Source organism: Haliotis rufescens, unplaced genomic scaffold (genome assembly GCF_023055435.1).
Source record: "Haliotis rufescens isolate VD_foot unplaced genomic scaffold, xgHalRufe1.0.p SCAF_5, whole genome shotgun sequence".
Taxonomy (NCBI): domain Eukaryota; kingdom Metazoa; phylum Mollusca; class Gastropoda; order Lepetellida; family Haliotidae; genus Haliotis; species Haliotis rufescens.
In genome coordinates this window covers 16,445,053-16,459,977 of record NW_025964223.1, presented here as the reverse complement: position 1 = coordinate 16,459,977, position 14,925 = coordinate 16,445,053, and positions in this window count along the sequence as shown.

Genomic DNA, 14,925 nt, shown 5'->3' with positions numbered 1-14,925 from the left:
ACGCACAAGTTTTATTTTTGTAGCGTATCTGTAATGTTCGTTGCGTATTTGATACGCTAGGATTTTACTTTACTGCGTATTTCTGCATTTCTGATGCGTATTACACGCAGATACGCAGCTTATCTGTATCTCTGAATCCTCCATCTAAATATGAGATTCTGAATCATATATTTGACATGGCCGTTAATTTCATCCTTTATTTGGTTACATCACATACCTAATGTTGTCGTCATGGTCTGTCTACAGCTGTGCACAGTGGGTGTTATTTGTACAAATAAAATGAATACTTGAGTTCCCTCCCTTTCATCATTATTTTAGTGCCACGCCCCTAACGCAGCTGCGCAGAAAAGGGCGGATCCATTGGGTACGTATTTTGTAACCGGTTTTCTACAGATATACCAGATCACAAATTGGGCGATGAAACGGTCGATAGACAAAAGAAAACATTGCACTAAAAAAACTGTTGACAACAGTTGAAGCTTTCAGGGGTTTTATTCAGGGCACGGATACCATACACATATAGTGCTAGTGAAAACATTTTCAATGAGAAAATGTTTATCGGTATTGTAATATTTTGGTATTTTTCACATTCACGAAAAATACATGTTTGTAAAAACAGTTTGTTGTTATTTTATAAATATAAACAATTGAGAGAGTACTAATTGTTGCTTGTATCTTCATAAAAAAGAAAATCAAAACTAATTATTAGATTTAAGAAACAAAAATACGAATCATTGTCCACAGTGTAATGTATTCACTATTTCAACACTAACTAACAGGCACTAGTAAATATTTACAATACTTTTTGTATTTTCCAGTTTAAATATCACCCCGGGGAACACCAAAAATTGGGCTTCAAACCCTGTACTTTCTCAGAGAAAATAGAGCTAGAGTGCTCTTCTTTTTCAGGTTCCACATTACCTCGTTTACATTTCAAGATGAAGGTCACTTAATGACAATACCCTAACTGTGAGGTCACGTTAACTTGCTACATCATATTGTGACGTCACTTGTAGTTCACTAGAATTACTACTATGTTGAGGGGAGTAATTAATGTCTCTCTGCGTATAAAACATTTGTGTTGTACTTTCCTGTAAGGTGTCAGAGTGTCAGAGTGATATGACACGTTATGTGAGTCATTGCTGGATTGACTATCTATTCGAAATATTGTTTCACAGAAATAGTCACGAAAACGGTTTATCGTTTGTAGAGGGGATTTCTTTGCCCAAATGCCGCATTCGGTGTATTACATGCTTGTTGTATGACACGACATGGCTCATTGATATACACATGAATATGCCAAGCATTAACTTACAGTGTGGAAAGAGAAAATCCTTTTCACGGATAAATCATCGACTAACTAAATGTGTTTTTTACAACTTTTGACGGACACGAGCGAAGCCATCTTGTATTGTTTGTGTACATTCTGCTCATGTCTGTGATTCAGCATTTGTACTCATAAACATGATAACAGATGGATACAAAAGCAATGTTTGTGATTCTTTCTATGATCAAGAACAAATTCGTATTCGAGTGTGTGTTCGTGTCATTCCGTTCAAATGGTCGTGGCCATGGGCATGGACCGCGTGGCTGGTTGTAGATTTGTGAATGAATGAAAGTTGTGCCGCCGTACCATATGAAATGAAACTAAAGCAATAGTGACGGATTTATGAATTACCTGAGCAATATCTTAAACTTCGGCTAATTTCATCCTTTTTATGAGCCCAAACGTCACCATCACTTTCGGGTCACAGCTGATAGAGACAGACTTGTGGTTATCCCTAAGGTCAGTTTCCGCTGGCTGTTCCAAGAATTCAGTTCTTGTCTTGAAAAGTATTGCGAAACAAGTTCAAGGTTCAATTTGCAAGTGTATTTATAGACTATAACCAAGTATTCAATGTAAATATAGAACGAAATAAGATTGTCTTTATTGGTACTTTTTTTAAAGACAGACATGAACGTATCCAATTTGGAAAAAGGAGGAAGATATAGCTGCTGTCACTAAACTGAACATCCGCATCACGAGTCCAAGTGTATGAATCAGCGATGGACGAATGATTTCACACTAACAGAAACAAAATAAATCATGTCATGATAATGTCCGCGTCTCCCAACAACAACCGCACGTCTGTATTCAATCACTACATCATTACCGATATCAGCCGTTACGAATCTTTTCCTAAAATATCGTACCTTTTTACCTACCTATCGAGCAATTGTTTACATTGCTTTTCACACCATGCCATTTTTTTCCATTAAGTTCAATCCGAATTTACACCAAATTAGTCCTCTTAAGTTTACTCCCGTGCTCTACATTATGATAACATCATTCACTTATACTGACTCAGAAACATTTGCTTATGATATTGTCGGAATTTCTCATGAATATGGATTGTCGATTTCTGATGAGTTTCTGTTGACGTTTTTGTTTCTATCTTAACTTCTTAACAAACCAACTTAATGCCAAAGAGGATGTAACACCACATAAACAATGTTAAGGTAAATTCACGAATATGTATAAACCATGCTTGTTAAATCAGGGAAAAGGCTAGTGCCTGAAACTTTCGGGGGTTATGTAAATTCCCTAAATCAGACATATTACCCGAAATTTCCAGTCAATTTATATATTCCCTGTCCGATATACTGCTGAGCAAAAGAAAGTTTATACCCATGTTTGATGGTGACAGAAAAAAGAACCAAACACGAAATGGTTATTCAGTTGTGATGTATTTGATACCGGTATCACAGTTTTGAACTGGTCTTCCTGGTGGCAGTCCTATATCAAGCAATAGCACATACAGACATGTGACTGAAATACACACAAGATGGTGACACACAGTACAATAACAACATGAGAAACAAAATGTCATCCATTACATGTTCTTGTATTGAAGTCTTTTACCATGACTGAACTCATTAATCAGTGTGCCCATTCTTCGATATACTTATAAGACTAACTTTCTCATTTCTTATAGAAATGCACAAAGGGAAAAGCCTAATAAGAACAGAGATCAAGTCATCGCCAATTTTCGTCCAGAACTATATCACATATATGACGAGATTCCTGATGCTCGGATGGTGACTGTCCACAGCAGTCGCAGTCATGAGGGTCACGTAAACTATGTGTCTGGACAGTCCTCTCGAGATAGATATAACACGTACGACCAGCTTGCAACCTACCCGAATGCAGATAGTCATGAATATAGAAGGATAAATATTGAAACCAGATTTAAATAAGGTAAACAGAAGCACGAGTTGCGTGAATAACTGACATGTTTCGGCAATGCTATACTTACAACACATCAGTACAAATGCCCTGGATATATATTATAGTTTGTGACAAATATGTACTCTATGTATAGATCCATGAATGTACATTTATGCGACAGGTGTCAAGAAATATGCATAATATTCTCAAAAATAATTACATATTTATACAAAAATATGTTATGAGTATGGGTTTTTTCTCAAGCAATTAGCCAGTATCAGACATCTGACTTTTTCATAAGGTGATGTGAGGGACAGGCCAAACTGGAATCTAGCATCATCACTATTTGATAGTGATTCATAAACAAGTGCCCAAGGAGTCGTACGGAGTTGGAATCGTACAATCGACTAGACCCAGACCCGTGAAGATCCGGGGTAGAATAGGTCTTCAGCAACCCATACTTGCCGTAAAGGCGACTATGCTTGTCGTAAGAGGCGACTAACGGGATCGGGTGGCCAGGCTCGGTGACTTGGTTGATGCATGTCATCGTATCCCAATTGCGTGGATCGATGCTCATGACATGAATCTCTGGATTGTCTGGTCCAGACTCGATTATTTACAGACCGCCGTTTTATAGATTGAATATTGCTGAGTGCGGCGTAAAACAACAAACAAACAAAACAAACAAACATGATCATTCTCGTGAATATGGAAAGGGTTTGATCGTTTTTAATTGCTGTAGAAATTACACACTTACCTCTTAGAAAAAGTTGGCCTATTGCTTCAAAGATGAACGACAATTGTAAGAATAACACATTAAAGATATACAAGCATTGTATGTTGTTATTGAAAAGATTTGTATTTAGTTTTGCAATAACAGCATGCAATATATCTCTTATATATCTTGTACATAAACAGATGTATTTCTACATATTTTAATAGAATCGCATTTTTATTTTAGACGTGTGTAAAAGTTTTGCATTGAAACATTTACCATTCGAACCAACACAGTTACAACATGTCTAACTTTGAGTCGTATATCTTTAGAACATTTGTTGAAATAACATTCTCGATGGTGCCTCGAAAGTTGCGAAATGTAACACCAACGGTTGGAGCTACTGTAATATTGCTGTGCATAAAGGGAAAGTTGACTTTGGAAAGTTGAAGTCACCACCCTTGTCATTCAGTCTTGTGGGGAGTTTTGTGACTCTGAATCATTGTGAAGGGATCTAAATATGAAACAGACAAGGCAGTTTCACGGGCCTGTTGTGTTGTGTTCTTGATACGGTTGGTAAATCTTTTGAAGAAAGTGACAGTTCGGCCGTTATATACGTTCATATATAATCTATCACGATGCGACTGTACATGTTTCTTTAACACTTATGTAACTTTAAGTATGTCATTAACTGTCATTAACATTAATTGTGCCACTCTGTGTCTCTTGCGTTTGTTTGTTTTCCCGATTAAACTATTTGTCTCTAATGCTTTTTCTCCTCTAGGTGGTATGTATAGACTTTATAGACTTGTTTAATGTTAATATGATCTTTTGTATTTTTTTTACGAAATATGGTAAATATTTGCAATTGGAGTATTGTAAGATAGCGTTTTGTGCCGAAGGGGAAGTTTTCCTTTTACGAGAGCTTCTTTCAGTATTTCTGACAGTTCCTAAGTTCCTATATGGTTTGACCCGGAGCAGGATCCGGATCATTACTTTTGACAGCACAAGTAACGGCTGCTGTGGTGGTCAATTGAGAGAGATATTAGAACTTATGTAGGTACTCGGCCCCCCCAATTTTGTAAGTATGCTACAAATACCTAAAGTACGTTTCTGAATATGTTGTGTACATGTAAGAAAATATGGAGTTGTGTAATAAGTGCTTTCATCGAAAGTTTGTTGTCATAATATTGAAGATGTTTAAATCCGAACAATTCCAAAACATAATATTCAAGTGTAATGTTGAAGCTTGTATGAGAAGTTTTCAGGATACAGAAATATAAACGTGTTTTTCTATGTTTATTTGTGAATCAAAACGTGTCTGATTTGAAAGAGCAACTATATTTTGAAACTTTGTTTCCTTTGTTCAGCTTGTACCGGTCTGTCAGCTGTTTGTCAGTCTGCCTTTCCCTGTCCGTGTCGGGGCATGATGGCAATTTGGAAAGTGAACATAAATTAACAGAATGAGTGCAGGGCTACAAGTATACTTAGGAGTCGTTCAAATGCATATCGTCATTTAATCTAAACAATTATTTCCACCGTCAAAATATTATTTTGTCAGGAAGCTGTAGACCAAAGGAATGTGGTGAAATACTATGTTTATTTGACAAAAAGATATGTATACGCCTATTATTTGACCAGTAATAGATGAATTTATGTGACATTCTACCATGAAATTGGAATTACCCGATTCTGATTGGTCAATCAGAGGTTATCAATCACAATAATATTATTTATATTAGATATTAAAGGAAGTATTATCGGGATATTTGGTGATTTTTCTAGCTCTTAGTCAACAATGCTGTTGTTAATATAATGTCATTCATACATTTGCATAAATGTTCATGTTGCCGCTACTCACCAATTAACGTGTTTGAACTGTTTAGAAACGTGTTTTCGAGTGTGTTCATGATGTTTCTTGTGTACGCATTATAATCTAATATTTGTTATCTTATGAACTACTGAAGAGTGAATTGAAACTATAATCCCTCACCGTCAGAATGTACAGGTAGGTTCGCAATAATTAAACGGCGAAATGTATTCCTCTCCCTTACATGGAGACTTTCGGAAAGACATTCATCCATTGTACAAAACATCATCTTTTGGTGCATTTGGTCTGGCAATCCTCAGAGCTCCAGATAAGCTTTTGGTGTTGTGGGTATTTTACCCATGCATTTTAAAATCATTGAGTATCATTATTCTATCCGGGTATTCAAATTTTTGTTACCCACTAGTTTTTGCACGTGTGGGTATTTAAGTTAAATATTTAAAAACACTATTCATCTAGTTCCTGCAAACTGATGTCGTGTGGGTTCGAGATCTTTATAGGACTCAAAAATACCACGATACGTCCACAAGAAAGTGTGAAGGAAAATGATCGTGATGTAACTGTCATCGTGGAGTTTGGCAAGGTTGACGGAATGCCCGTTTATAATTTCAAAATAAGTTGCTGATTTGCTAATCGAATACGCAGGGTTACTTCACAATATTTTGATGATACGCACAAGTTTTATTTTTGTAGCGTATCTGTAATGTTCGTTGCGTATTTGATACGCTAGGATTTTACTTTACTGCGTATTTCTGCATTTCTGATGCGTATTACACGCAGATACGCAGCTTATCTGTATCTCTGAATCCTCCATCTAAATATGAGATTCTGAATCATATATTTGACATGGCCGTTAATTTCATCCTTTATTTGGTTACATCACATACCTAATGTTGTCGTCATGGTCTGTCTACAGCTGTGCACAGTGGGTGTTATTTGTACAAATAAAATGAATACTTGAGTTCCCTCCCTTTCATCATTATTTTAGTGCCACGCCCCTAACGCAGCTGCGCAGAAAAGGGCGGATCCATTGGGTACGTATTTTGTAACCGGTTTTCTACAGATATACCAGATCACAAATTGGGCGATGAAACGGTCGATAGACAAAAGAAAACATTGCACTAAAAAAACTGTTGACAACAGTTGAAGCTTTCAGGGGTTTTATTCAGGGCACGGATACCATACACATATAGTGCTAGTGAAAACATTTTCAATGAGAAAATGTTTATCGGTATTGTAATATTTTGGTATTTTTCACATTCACGAAAAATACATGTTTGTAAAAACAGTTTGTTGTTATTTTATAAATATAAACAATTGAGAGAGTACTAATTGTTGCTTGTATCTTCATAAAAAAGAAAATCAAAACTAATTATTAGATTTAAGAAACAAAAATACGAATCATTGTCCACAGTGTAATGTATTCACTATTTCAACACTAACTAACAGGCACTAGTAAATATTTACAATACTTTTTGTATTTTCCAGTTTAAATATCACCCCGGGGAACACCAAAAATTGGGCTTCAAACCCTGTACTTTCTCAGAGAAAATAGAGCTAGAGTGCTCTTCTTTTTCAGGTTCCACATTACCTCGTTTACATTTCAAGATGAAGGTCACTTAATGACAATACCCTAACTGTGAGGTCACGTTAACTTGCTACATCATATTGTGACGTCACTTGTAGTTCACTAGAATTACTACTATGTTGAGGGGAGTAATTAATGTCTCTCTGCGTATAAAACATTTGTGTTGTACTTTCCTGTAAGGTGTCAGAGTGTCAGAGTGATATGACACGTTATGTGAGTCATTGCTGGATTGACTATCTATTCGAAATATTGTTTCACAGAAATAGTCACGAAAACGGTTTATCGTTTGTAGAGGGGATTTCTTTGCCCAAATGCCGCATTCGGTGTATTACATGCTTGTTGTATGACACGACATGGCTCATTGATATACACATGAATATGCCAAGCATTAACTTACAGTGTGGAAAGAGAAAATCCTTTTCACGGATAAATCATCGACTAACTAAATGTGTTTTTTACAACTTTTGACGGACACGAGCGAAGCCATCTTGTATTGTTTGTGTACATTCTGCTCATGTCTGTGATTCAGCATTTGTACTCATAAACATGATAACAGATGGATACAAAAGCAATGTTTGTGATTCTTTCTATGATCAAGAACAAATTCGTATTCGAGTGTGTGTTCGTGTCATTCCGTTCAAATGGTCGTGGCCATGGGCATGGACCGCGTGGCTGGTTGTAGATTTGTGAATGAATGAAAGTTGTGCCGCCGTACCATATGAAATGAAACTAAAGCAATAGTGACGGATTTATGAATTACCTGAGCAATATCTTAAACTTCGGCTAATTTCATCCTTTTTATGAGCCCAAACGTCACCATCACTTTCGGGTCACAGCTGATAGAGACAGACTTGTGGTTATCCCTAAGGTCAGTTTCCGCTGGCTGTTCCAAGAATTCAGTTCTTGTCTTGAAAAGTATTGCGAAACAAGTTCAAGGTTCAATTTGCAAGTGTATTTATAGACTATAACCAAGTATTCAATGTAAATATAGAACGAAATAAGATTGTCTTTATTGGTACTTTTTTTAAAGACAGACATGAACGTATCCAATTTGGAAAAAGGAGGAAGATATAGCTGCTGTCACTAAACTGAACATCCGCATCACGAGTCCAAGTGTATGAATCAGCGATGGACGAATGATTTCACACTAACAGAAACAAAATAAATCATGTCATGATAATGTCCGCGTCTCCCAACAACAACCGCACGTCTGTATTCAATCACTACATCATTACCGATATCAGCCGTTACGAATCTTTTCCTAAAATATCGTACCTTTTTACCTACCTATCGAGCAATTGTTTACATTGCTTTTCACACCATGCCATTTTTTTCCATTAAGTTCAATCCGAATTTACACCAAATTAGTCCTCTTAAGTTTACTCCCGTGCTCTACATTATGATAACATCATTCACTTATACTGACTCAGAAACATTTGCTTATGATATTGTCGGAATTTCTCATGAATATGGATTGTCGATTTCTGATGAGTTTCTGTTGACGTTTTTGTTTCTATCTTAACTTCTTAACAAACCAACTTAATGCCAAAGAGGATGTAACACCACATAAACAATGTTAAGGTAAATTCACGAATATGTATAAACCATGCTTGTTAAATCAGGGAAAAGGCTAGTGCCTGAAACTTTCGGGGGTTATGTAAATTCCCTAAATCAGACATATTACCCGAAATTTCCAGTCAATTTATATATTCCCTGTCCGATATACTGCTGAGCAAAAGAAAGTTTATACCCATGTTTGATGGTGACAGAAAAAAGAACCAAACACGAAATGGTTATTCAGTTGTGATGTATTTGATACCGGTATCACAGTTTTGTGCTTAAAGTTTGCAGTGTTTCCGCGACTTTTTGCAGCCTATTAACGTTCTGATAGCGTTTGTAACTATTTGGTCAAATCCAATTTTCAAGTGTATACTTTCTTTTGCCCGGTAGTTTATGCATGAAGATGCCAAAGTACTTAAGCATAGTACGTTACTTGCATTGAGACTTATAAAAGGTTATGATATAACCGAAACTGATCAACACTTGCTTTATTGCAAGGGCTGTATCTGTAGACGTTGTAATACTAAAACATTCCTCTCTTAGATTCCATTTTTGAACAGTAGCTGCTCAAATAAGCGTGTACGCAAAACGGCCGCATGAGCACGAGCACATTTATCAACGCTGATGTAATGTTAATTGAGAAACTCTTCAAGACAAATACTTCCAATAATCGGGACTGTACTTCATTAAAATTACGGCTGAGAGTTTCCTGTAGATCATAAATGCAATTAAGTATATGATAATATTGAAATATTTAGCCTGTGTGCACTGCATTTCACAACAGTTAATACTTTCCTCTTGACTTTGCTCTATTGCTGATCAGCGCTATTCCTGGGTTACACTGAACCTTTTTTCCTTATATACGTTCGACATACATGGCAAACAGTCAATTCTTTCATCGTCCATATCTGTTAACATTATTTTGCTATTTCAAGTAAGGTCAGTAAGTTCATGTATGACCATGGTGCACAATATTCGTCAGCTCGATACATTCAAAGACAGAATGATGTAGCCAACCAGCAAATCACAAAACGTGTAACAGGCATACACGCGTATGGCAGGTATCACCTAAACATGTTCATGGCCTAAACATGGTTAGGGGGCACGGCGATACGCCGTGCAGAGTTTCGTCCCTTGACCGCAGCAGAAACCTCTGATTGTGGGTTCAAATTCCGGTTCGCCCCGATTATGTTTCTATGTCAGTCAGCACCATATCCGTGCTCGTGGGTTTCACCGAAGTGGTAAACGTCTGAGACCTGCATCACTTCGGGCTTTCCCCCAACATTAAAACTGACACGCCGCCTTATAACTGTAATATTGTTAAAAGCGACGTTAAATCCAACTCACTCACTCACTAAACATGGTCACAATATGAATTGTCCCAGACTGTTGAAAAAATAAATTAATGCAAAATATTTTACTTGAGCTCATATTTGTTTCAAATGGTCGGCCGCTAATGTCTTGTGCTTTGAGCTTAACTCTTGAGCTACATATTTAACCTATGGCTAGAAATAACCTTTTCAGGTAGTATGAGAATATCTATTTTGGAAACGTCCTCTTTAAACAGGAGACAAATTGCATTGACACCAATAAGATCCTATTTATTGTACAGATTCTACATGATTCCAATGTCAGATATTCAATACGATGCGATGGTCTTGGATGATGTCGGTTGCTTTGTATCATTACTATTTGATAGTGATTCATAAACACATGCTCGTGATGTAGTCGGAATCGTACACTTGTAGAAATGAAAATGTATGAAGGGTTGGTTAAATTTACTAAGCAGCGAGGTTTCGTTGAATAGTTTAAATACTGACCATAATGTGTCATGTCCTCATGCCTATAATGTTATCAGATAGTAGTGTGGAAATGTTGGTTAAAATGAACATCAGAGTTTAAAATTGGACGGAACAGGGCTGATTAAATGTTTTCCTTTGTGGAACAAGGAAAGGAAGAACAACCGCCAGTTTATGCAATCTGTGGGTTGTAACGTGTAACGGATGATCACAACATGAAGCAATGACGCTTACTCACCTTACTGAGATAATGATAATATAAAATAGCTCTCATACCTATTAATAGGTAAACTTTTAATGATGTTGTTGATAACACAATTGTTTATTTCATCGAATGTAACAGAAGAGTATTTATGAGTAGTACAATCACAAATGTGAATGTCACTTCCATCAATGAAATGAGCAACATATATCATTTGTCAAGCAAATATTTCATTGTGTTAATATTTTTCAAAAGCGCCTCCCCGATGTATTCTCTCATTTCACGATTCCTGTTACCTTATTTGTACTTATTTTCAGATATATTCTATGTTTCAAATGTTACATTATCGTTGATAATTGTGTATTGGTGCGTCCGTATCCTTTCTTTCCCTTCCACTTATTTACACACCTCAACTAGAAATAAACACCGATCTGCTTCATATTAGGATCTGTGCATAAAGATTCATAGTAATAAAAAACACTCTCATAAAACCGTATGAACAGATGGATGACTTCAAGTTTCCCATGGTCAACTTTGCCTTTATGTCGAGGAGTATTCCAGCAGCCCCTTTGGTGTCTACATTTCACAATTTTTCTACCGTGATTTCCAAGAGTGTCATCCGACTCATACGTTGTTTCATGAGGGTTGCAACATTGTTGATTTCGAAGTGAATTATTAGATTCCGGACCAATTGTCTCACCTTCATAATATCAAGTGCAGTTGTAAATTTCAAAATTTACACATGTATACAAAACAGATGTCTCTGTGTGTTATAAATTGTGCAATCGATTACCGAATTTTGGAATGTCATGCTTCAAAACGGGGAACGCTCATTGTACCTTTCGGGGGAACGTAACCTCGGATACTGGCGAGACGAGAGAACGCTTCTCTCCCTAGATATTCCCCGTCGAACCTTGCATGTAAGATAGCTCATGCTTTCATCCCCGGCGCATCTCAAGCAAGTATTGTTCAGTAACAAGAAACATGCAAACTATCAAAGTGACATGACACAGATGTGCAAGGTAATTAAACTAAAAATAAAACGTACTTCTTTGGAAGTCATAGTGGATAAAGGCGACACCTTGAAAACTGTCATTATAATTCACGGTTTCATGTACTTGTGGGAATATTTCTCTAAAACAACAGTCATGACGCATGGCATCACATATACCTGATTCATATTTGTTAAAGATAATTTATGCGGAAAGCATTGTGTTGGCTGTTGAGGGCAGGACATTCTTATCCTTTACATTTGGTGTCATCGCTGATTTTCATTGATCCATTCATATAATTCCCATTGATATATTGTCTCTAACGTCCATTGTAATCTGTTATTATCGGCGCATAATCGAGATTATTCTATGGCATTGACGTATCATATTTAAATCCATTTTTTAACGTCTTCTGCCTGAATGTATATACTGACCGATATTACGGACAACAATCATACGATTTTATGACGTTGTGTATGAAGCATTTAAATGTTCGGATTATTATTCCATGTAAGTCTTTGTGTAGAAAAAAATATTTGATGGTGTTTAAATAAAATTTACTTAAAACATAGAATATACATATTTGTACAGGTGATGTGAAAATTAAGGGAAGAACACCAAAAGTCAAATGAAGAGTGGATGGAATGTCTAATTTTACAATGAAATTATCTGTTACAGACTGACAAACAGACAGACAGACAGAAAGATATATTTCGTATGTGTGGCCATGAGGCCAGTAGTACAAGGACATTTTGTTGTAGGAGATTTGTCGTAGAGCACCACTTGTATATTGTATCTGAATAGATGTACACATTTGAGTTTTTTTGCATATTCAATGCATCATCCTTCTTTCAAGGGGCGGTCGGATAGCCTAGTGGTTAAAGCTGCTTTTACGTTTCCAAATATACGTCTTTCTAACTTCTTTCTAATGTATTTATGTGACAATGAAAATAAAGTAAATATGTGTTCAATCATGGAGTAATCTTCTCTAAACCCTTCTCGGCATTCTGACAATATCTGTTGGGTGGAGACCCAAAAGTGTAAGCGAGATTTGATAATTGATTTGAGTATTTTACTTATAATCTCTAACACGACAATGCCTCTGTAATTTTTTGCGTCACCCTTCGAGTCGGATTTATGTAAAAGGACAATTAGTCCAAGATTCCATGATTCCGGGAATAGAAGAATATGGTATAAAATAATATAATAACAGAGAGCAGGTTTCCTTCACAGCTTCTGTTGGGATCCCGTCATGTCCAGGTGATTTTCCAGTTTTCAAATACTGTATAGCATATGTTATTTCACGGTCTGATATTTCTCCACTTACCAGTTCATCGCAGTTTCTACAGTCATCACAGCCTGTGGTAGATCTGCGTAAATCTGCGACATCTTGAAAGATCTGATTTTTCTTGCGGATATAAAAGTTGTCTGAGGTAGGCATACCAATGACCAGCAACATTGCAATGTTGCAATATTTCTTAATTGTTTACCAAAATAATTTACAATTTCTACTTTTTGCAGTTTTTATATCTTCTTCAGAGACAGACATTTCATATCAATTTTATTTCCTTTACAAGTTTCTTTAAAAAAGCTTTATGGCGTTTAAATACTCACTGCAATGTTGAGTACCATTCGTAATTCTAAACCTGTGTGGAAGGACATATTTTGTACGTTTCAGTGTCTCGCATTCCATATCAAACCAATGTGGCTGGTGTTGGTGTAGTTTGTTTAAATGAGGTCGTCGTGCTTCAGGATGTCCCATAATGGATATCAAGCTATTTTTAAATAGTTATTTTAACTTCTCTGGAGCCGGGTCTAAATTTGTTTTATTAATTATCAAACAATGTTGAAAAATGTCAATGCAACTGTTTATAAAGTTCACAAACTCCCACGTGCTTGCTCCCACCGAAAGCGATCTGTGCAGTGAGATGCGTATGCAGCACAAGCGCCTGTGGGGTGTGCTCGTTCACGTGACAGATCCTGTGTTAAGGCTAAGTCGACTGTCAAGGGAAGATCAGATTCTGTTCTAGCTAAAAAAAATTTATTGCATTCATACATGTACATAGAAGAGGACACAATACAATAATCTACAACATTATTGCCTTGATGGCCAAGAAACGCAAAATCCCCCTCTACGTCTCATCCTGATCTACCATTCAGTACATGCATGGTCATGCTTACACACAGATCAAGCAACTGGTTACCTTGAGTAGTAATAAAATACTGTCTTTTGACTTTCTGGGAATGGCAATAGTTTAACTCATCAACTTAGAGATAATCGACGGAGTCATCTTCTGTTAAACCTTGTTCTGCTCCAATACGAGCATTTATATCACCAGAAAGAGTTATTAAAGTACCTGGATATTCATGACACAGAGTATACAGTTATATCTGTAAGAGTTTTATACCTGTGCAGTTTCGCATATTAGCTGCCGATGTCAGTCAGATATACAAATCCCAGTATAATGGGAAACCTGGGCAGTACTTTTTTAGGAAGAAAACTATCTGAAAATCACTGTGTAGTGGTGTGAACAGCAGGCTTCCTTGTCTCCCGGGGTGGTTATCACCACGTCGCCTGCTAGCTCTGGGGTCACGACCGCCTCTGGGGTCTAGTGGTAGAGCGTCCGGGGGTCCGGGGTTCGATCCCCATCTGCGTCATACCAAAAGACGTTAAAAGATGGTACTTGTTGTTACCCTGTCTGGCGATCGGCATTAAGGGACTAAAGGAAGGACTGGTCGGATCGGAGTCAGTATATTGTGTCTGAGTGGGGTATTCATGTTAAACTGCGGCATGGTATCTCAGTGAGTGAGCACTATAAATCGGCATGAGTCCGGACTAGTACCATCAACCACACAAACACACACACGTACAAGCGGGTCGCTATATAAGTGCAATAATCTTGGACGCGACGTTAAACCCAATTTCACATCACCTCACCTCACCCCTGGTTTCACTCATGTGAGTAGCTTCGTCGGGTGGGTGGGCTTTGTGTCCAGCTTTCTTTTCTATCGTTAATGCACAGTGCACAGCAA